The sequence below is a fragment of the Pseudophryne corroboree genome, chromosome 9 (assembly GCF_028390025.1).
Source record: "Pseudophryne corroboree isolate aPseCor3 chromosome 9, aPseCor3.hap2, whole genome shotgun sequence".
Classification (NCBI taxonomy): Eukaryota; Metazoa; Chordata; class Amphibia; order Anura; family Myobatrachidae; genus Pseudophryne; species Pseudophryne corroboree.
The window spans coordinates 447,687,454-447,695,039 of record NC_086452.1 but is presented as its reverse complement, the minus strand read 5'-3'; the positions used below and the strand labels follow the sequence as shown (position 1 = coordinate 447,695,039).

At 39.7% G+C, this 7,586-nt stretch overlaps 1 long non-coding RNA gene across 4 annotated transcripts in view; it reads left to right on the top strand.

Moving 5' to 3' along the window:
- The window catches only part of LOC134958509 (uncharacterized), a 728,433-nt gene extending 721,632 nt beyond the window's left edge, over positions 1-6,801 (top strand). For 2 of the 4 annotated variants that reach the window (XR_010187031.1, XR_010187036.1), the window contains one exon: positions 3,130-5,457. This is a non-coding gene — a long non-coding RNA (uncharacterized LOC134958509). Of the gene's footprint in view, positions 1-3,129; positions 5,458-6,585 lie in introns of those variants that run through there. The other 2 variants (XR_010187035.1, XR_010187037.1) reach the window with 2 other exon arrangements.
- The last annotated feature ends 785 nt before the right edge of the window (positions 6,802-7,586 follow it).

The following is a 7,586-nucleotide window of genomic DNA, read 5'->3' as shown; positions in this document are numbered from 1 at the left end:
TTGTGTTTGTTGGTTTATGGGATTTTATCTTGTAACTCCCCAATATTTAGGTCCTAATTAAATTGGCATAGATGGAGGGGAGAGGGGTAATCCCAGGGAGGGTGCCCCCGATGACACGGGGGGGTGTGCGTGGAGTGGGTATTTATCCCTTAAGCATCCAGTCTTCACACAGACGAGATAACCTGCTAGGGATTTTAATACCTACACGGAGATCTGACTGAGGACTGGCTGAGCTAATTGAAGGATGCACAGTATTAATTGCAGCAGATAAGATAGCTGGGCTGGTGAATTAGGATAGTGTTTGTGTACAGAGTGGCAGTGACTATCAGAGAGTATGGGAGCTCTCTGTGTACTAATGACCTCACAGTATTAAGGGGACTTATAATCATATACTGTACATTCAACTAGCCAGATTCCTCTCTCTCTCTCTCTCTCTCTCTCTCTCTCTCTCTCTCTCTCTCTCTCTCTCTCTCTCTCTCTCTCTCATACACAAGTGGATCTAGGAATACATGTGTATTTTAAGGAATAATATATCCGCTGCTGTTAATTATTATGTATATTTTAAAACACATTGGTAAATAGTGACCTGTATACTTTGGTAAATAGTGACCTGTTAATTTATATGGTCCTTGTCCTCATCAGTGACTTATTAAATCTACATAATGTACAGATCGATCAATCTATTTGTATTAGTATTATTAGTATTATTATTACAGGTTGAGTATCCCTTATCTAAAATGCTTGGGATCAGAAGCATTTTGGATAACGGTTTATTCCATATTTCAGAATATATTTTTATATTTCAATGAGGTGTCTCGTGGATGGGACCCAGTTGTGAACACAATATGCATTTATGTTGTATATAGACCTTAAACACATAAAATACACACACACATATATATATATATATATATATATATATATATTTATTTTAATTGTACATGAAACAAAGTTTGTGTACAATCTGACGCACGGAATTTGAATGCTACTGATATGCCCAGTATAGCACCTGATACACATAATGCCCTCTATTATAGCACCTGATACACTTAATGCCTCCAGTATAGCGCCTGGTACACATAATGCACCCAGTATAGCACCTGATACACATAATGCTCTCCAGTATAGCGCCTGATAAGCATAATGCCCCCAGTATAGCGCCTGATACACATATTGCCCCCAGTATAGCACCTGATACACATAATGCTCTCCAGTATAGCACTTGATACACATAATGCCCTCCAGTATAGCCCCTGATACACATAATGCTCTCCAGTATAGCACCTGATACACATAATGCCCCCAGTATAGTGCCTGATACACATAATACCCCCAGTAGAGTGCATGATACACATAATACCCACCAGTATAGTGCCTGATACACATAATGCCCCCAGTATAGCACCTGATATACATACTGCCCACCAGTATAGTGCCTGATACACATAATGCCCCCAGTATAGCACCTGATATACATAATGCCCCCAGTATAGTGCCTGATACACATAATACCCCCAGTATAGTGCATGATACACATAATGCCCGCCAGTATAGTGCCTGATACACATAATGCCCCCCAGTATAGCTCCTGATATACATAATGCCCCCAGTTTAGCGCCTGATACACATAATGCTCTCCAGTATAGTACCTGATACACCTAATGCCCCCCAGTATAGTGCCTGATACACATACTGCCACCCAGTATAGTGCCTGATACACATAATGCCCCCATTGCACCCCCATCCCACAGAGATCTCACCTTAAATGAACAGGATGCTTCCACAGGCTGAGGCTATCAAGGCTCTGGTTGTCATGGCTCCCCACCGGCTGCTTCCCACCGTTGCTGCGTCCTCACATCATGGCTCCCCACTGGCGGCTCACATCACGGGTGATGTGCACCCGCGCAATACATTATTTGAACCCAGGGACTGCAGGCAGGGGTGGGCGTGTGCAGCATCAATAAAATAAAATACAGAATTTGCATACCGAAAACTATGGTTTTCAGAATAATTTGGATAAGGGATAATCCTGTATTATCCTTTATTTATATGGCATCTATGTGTTATTCATTGTTTCCCTCTCATACCCTTGTCAAATACTCAATTATATAAAAAAGATAATCATCAAATATGTAAATAATAACTAAATACCGAAGGCCTCTGCAAAATACTCTGCACCACTTTTTGCTAATTAATAAAGGGATAATTAGAGATTTGTCTTATTTGGATTATATCTATTTATCATGCGGTGAAAACCATGGATTTCCACCACTGGGTAATGCCATCTTGAAATAGCATTATCTCAACCCAGCAATAGGGACCTGCAAAACTGGAGAGGCCTTGATGGATCACCACCGGGTTAAACATCTATAGGATGCATGTGGGTGTGGCTGCCGCACATTTCACGCTGTCCTTCACTTGCTGCGTTAGGCTGTCAGAAACCCTGAAAAAAGATGCCGCAGAGCGTAGAGATACGTCCGCCCTTTAGATTGTAAGCTTTTACGAGCAGGGCTCTCTTCCCTCGTGGTTTTCATTATCTTCCTTAAATTATCTTCTACTCCATACTCCCTTTGATGGCACCAAATCCCCCAGTTTTCTTGCTGCCCTGATACTTATGTCAGTGTCATCTGCTGACGCAGCTATGTTTATATTCCCTGTACTTGTCCTATATTCTCTTGAACTGTAAGTCACTGTTTTGTTTTGCTTATGTATGTACTCTGTAACTGGCCGCAGCGGATACCTTGTGACGCCATATAAATAAAGGATAATAATAATGTCACCGTTCATGTACGTAATGATGAATAATGATGATACCTGAGTGCGTATCGCTGTAAACAGTTATTCTAAATGAACGCTACCTCCATCAGCAGCAGATCTTCATATATAGAGGCCTTAACGTCTGTAAATACTTGCTAAATACCCATTATCTTACAGAGCAGATCCTTTATCCTGTTTATGATTACCAAGTACATTTTACATCCAAATACCCCCTTATACATGTAATGCCCCTTAAAAGTGTTAGCCACATACCATTAGGTCTGTGATTACCAAGTACCTTCTTCCTATTGTAAATGTTGAATAAATTACAGGCTCATTTGGAATGAAATGTAAAATACTTGAATCTATCAGCAGTTCCTGTAATGGAGTGTGTTCCTACCACACGCTGAATATCTGGGATACAGTGGGTAAGACTGACAGACATGCCAAACCTGATGTCAGCTGGAGAATCACCATTGCACAATTACCACAATGTTTTGGAGATTTTGTTTAGAGAGCAGCTGTCCACAGCTAGCAGGACTGGTAGGTAATAGAACATTTTTCTGCATTGTCCTTATTCTTCACTATGAAGCTCTATGGAAATCCACCAGGATACTGTCACACGTGGAGATGGGTGAGTGTCTGTCATTCATTGGTCCTGGGACTGTGACTCAGGAGAATAGTAAAATATAACTACTGTATACTGTACGTACAAAATTACACTGTCTGTTAAAGAGATACACAATCTCAGATGTTCACGTCAAGTTTCCATAAAGTTTGTAATCCTGTGAATCTCTAGTATTGTAGAACTACAAGTTCCAGCATACTCCGACATCCAACATCTGGAGAGATACAGGTTGTTTCAGCCCGATAGCTATATTTTAACATTCTATATACAAAATAACTATAACTACCTTGCATTTATTAACAGTTTCTTATATAGTGGCAACATGTTCCGTTGCGCTAGACAATTGGTTACAATGCAGTAATAAAACAGGACTGGGCAATAAAAAACAGACAGAGAGGTGAATGGGCCCTGTTCTCAAGCTTACAACTATATTTTATTTATTAACGGTTTCTTATATAGCGCAACATATTCCGTTGCGCTTTACAATTAGAACAACAGTAATAGAACAAAACTGGGTAAAAACAGACATAGAGGTAGGAAGACCCTGCTCGCAAGCTTACAATCTTCATTTGGTTTTATCACACATTAATTAACGCGATGGAAAAATAAATACAACTAATAGGTACATTATGTAAATAGTTTATTTCATCATTAATAATTGTACCTGCTAAAACTTTTTTAGATTGAAGGAGCATACAATTTCGCAGTGGTGTAATACTTCTTCCTGCCTTCAGAGTTGAAGGGTGGCGCTGTCTTCACTGGGGGTATTTACTGACAACATGGCTACCTCATAAATTTCTAAATGCAAAAATCAAGTGGTGCATGACAGCGATGAAAGGAGTGTGAATACAATGACTTTCCTATTTTTCTGTTTAATTAAAGAAAAAAGTTGTGTTTTATAAAACCACCCTATTAAATAATAAACTCTCTGAAAACGCTATGGCAGGCCCATGAGACAAGGCCATAAAAATGGCGCCATTTAATGGCGATACAAGATCTTGACTTGTGGCTAGTTTGCAGCATATTTCACAGATTATTTATTGCATTCTCCCCACTGCAAAATTAAAAAGCAGCAACTTCTGATTTATCTGATGAAAGCAACCAAAATATAACTCTTATTTTCCTTGACGAATCTGGCGTTGTTGTCTCGGAGGCTTCGGTACTTTATTATTGTTATCTGGAATAAAAAATAATGCTGCACGAATGCTTGGAAACAGGAACCTCCAACACAAACAATGTGTATATATGGAATACACGTTTCCCGGGATCAATAATAGGTCAGTGTTACTCCTCTTTTTCTTTTTTTGCAATATTTCCATTTTCTGGCTTGCTAGATAAGTACAATATACATATGGATACAAGTAAAAAATAAAGAAACCTTTAAATATCTCAGCTGCAAATGTTCTACATGTTTTCCTATTTTGCAGCCTGATTTCTGTCCCCTGTAAAGAAAACTGAACGTGTTTTTTTTGTTGTGTTTTTCTTCTTCTTTCTTTTAATAACCCAAATATTACGTATTAAAGACTCGCAGTGACTCACAATGACAAAAAACTGTATTTTTCCAATACACACCAGCACACATTTAATAACCTCCCATGCTTCTCGGCTAGGCCCTCTGTCTGATGGTTACTATGGCAACACAGATAAAACGCAGCCATTTTCCATATCTCTATGAAAGTCTATTATATTGCAGGATTAGTTCATTTTCTCATAAGGTCAAACACAAAGTCACACAACCTGAAATATTTAGAATCTATGTACACTGGATTTTTTTTTTCCTTTGGCCTTTCAGCATCCACAGAAGGGTGAGGTTTTAAAGGGGTGTTTCTGCTCTGAAAATGTTAAGCAATAATGTGTGATTAATAACTGAGGAAAGACACAATTGTTTTTTGTTTTTTTTCCTCTTAGCCTTTTTAATAGTTAGGGTGCATTATCTATCCATCTCTGCCTGGGAGTTATGCTTATATGATTCACATAATTGCATGGTGTCTGCAATATGCAAGCGGACAGCGCCATCTGCTGCTGGTTACTGCAAGTTGCAGTCGGTCCATTTATTTCTAAATGACTGTGTACCCTGTTGATAAATTAATCAGATTTTCACGTATTCATGATGTGATCTGACTGTGATAACTGCATTTCAGGTAGATAGAGGCTGCGAAAATGGCAACAGCCAAATACGATTGTTGTCCTTCATGATATATACAAAAACTACATATTTGTGTTAGGACATCTTCTTTTGAAGGCTTAAAATACTGGTATTAATGTAGCTTTATAAAAGTATTGCTTCAGTTGCATTGTAAAAGATAGCGACAATGACCAGAATTCTAATGCATTTTATAAGTATGAATAAATATAGCATTGTATATGCCAAGTGTAAACATTTTGCAGCCACTGATCTGTTCCCGTGTTCAGAATAATGTAAGTTATTAGCTACCACATGCCTTACTGCTATTTTTATGTAAAAGAAAACTCGGTTTCTAATTATAATCCGTGCTTTTAAATCATGTATTTACATCATCGGTCATAATTGTTGATTTTCCTTGCCCTGCAATATGAAGCAAAGATGCTGTCAGGAGACAATTTTAAAGTGTGCAGATAAAAAAAATATACAATTTTATTATCAGTTATTTATATAGCGCACACATATTCCGCAGCGCTTTACGGAGACTATTTGGCCATTCACATCAGTCCCTGCCCCAGTGGAGTTTACAGTCTATATTCCCTACCACATGTACACACACACACACACACACACACACACACACACACACGGGTTAATTTTGTTGGAAGCCAATTAACCTACCAGTATATTTTTGGGAGGAAACCGGAGTACCCGGAGGAAACCCACGCAAGTACAGGGAGAATATACAAACTCCACACAGTTAGGGCCATGGTGGGAACTGAACCCATGACCTCAGTGCTGTGAGGTGGTAATGCTAACCATTACACCATCCGTACTGCCACAATTCTGTCTGGTGTTACAAGTACATGGCTGAAAAGCATAGAATCCAGCTATTAAAACGAATATGCTTTGTAAAAGTTGCAAGAATATACATATACAGTACAAGTTATGAAATAAAATTGATCTGCAGATGGAGAAATCCTTTAAGTAAAAGCTATTGGTTGAGATCTTGGATACACTAAAAGATCTGTGTCGTACAAGTGGGTGCAGAAGATTAGCATCCGTGTTTTGTTTGCAGGACTGGGAGAGCATCACATGAAGTGTGCCAGCTGTGCTTCTGAGAAACTTCCTGTGACATCACCAACCTACAGGAAGTCCGCCAGATTTTACTACATTGGCTCTGAATGGTCGAATGAGATTTATGTTTAAATAACAGCTAAGGCATTATAGCATGAAGAGGTAGAGTGGGATGCCACAGCATTATGCTAAATACCTTATAAGTGTTATGCATGTTATAGTTGTATATTACAAATTAGCTTTTAACTTATTATAAATGTTGTAGTTTTAACTGTATAATTACTATAACTAATGTATCTATAAAAAAAGAGAATAGAAAACACCAGTCTTTTGTAATTTGGCACTGACAACCATTAGGCTGCAGTCAGAGGCGTAGCGTGGAGACATGACACTTGGAGCAGGGTCATGTCACGGCACCCCCACCCACCACCATACATACATACTTACAGTACATAGATTCACACACATTTAAGCACAGACACACATATACACAGATATATTCACATATGCACACACATATACAGGCATACATAAACACACACATATACACATAAACACAAATATACATACAGATATATACAGACATACATAAACACACAGATATACACACAGGTATACATAAACACACACAGATATACAGACATACATAAACACACGGGTGGTCTTCAGTATGCCGGCTGTCGGGATCCTGGCGCACAGTATACCGGCGCCGGGATCCCAACAGCCGGCATACCGACACTTATTCTCCCTCGTGGGGGTCCACGACCCCCTGGAGGGAGAATAAAATAGTGTGGCGCGCGTAGCGCACCACTGTGCCCGCAGCGTGGCGAGCGCAGCGAGCCCGCAAGGGGCTCATTTGCGCTCGCCACACTGTCGGTAAGCCGGCGGTCAGGCTCCCGGCGCCGGTATGCTGGTCGCCGGCAGCCCGACCGCCGGCAAACCGTACTACACCCAAACACACATATACACAGATATATACTAGAGATGAGCGGGTTCGGTTCG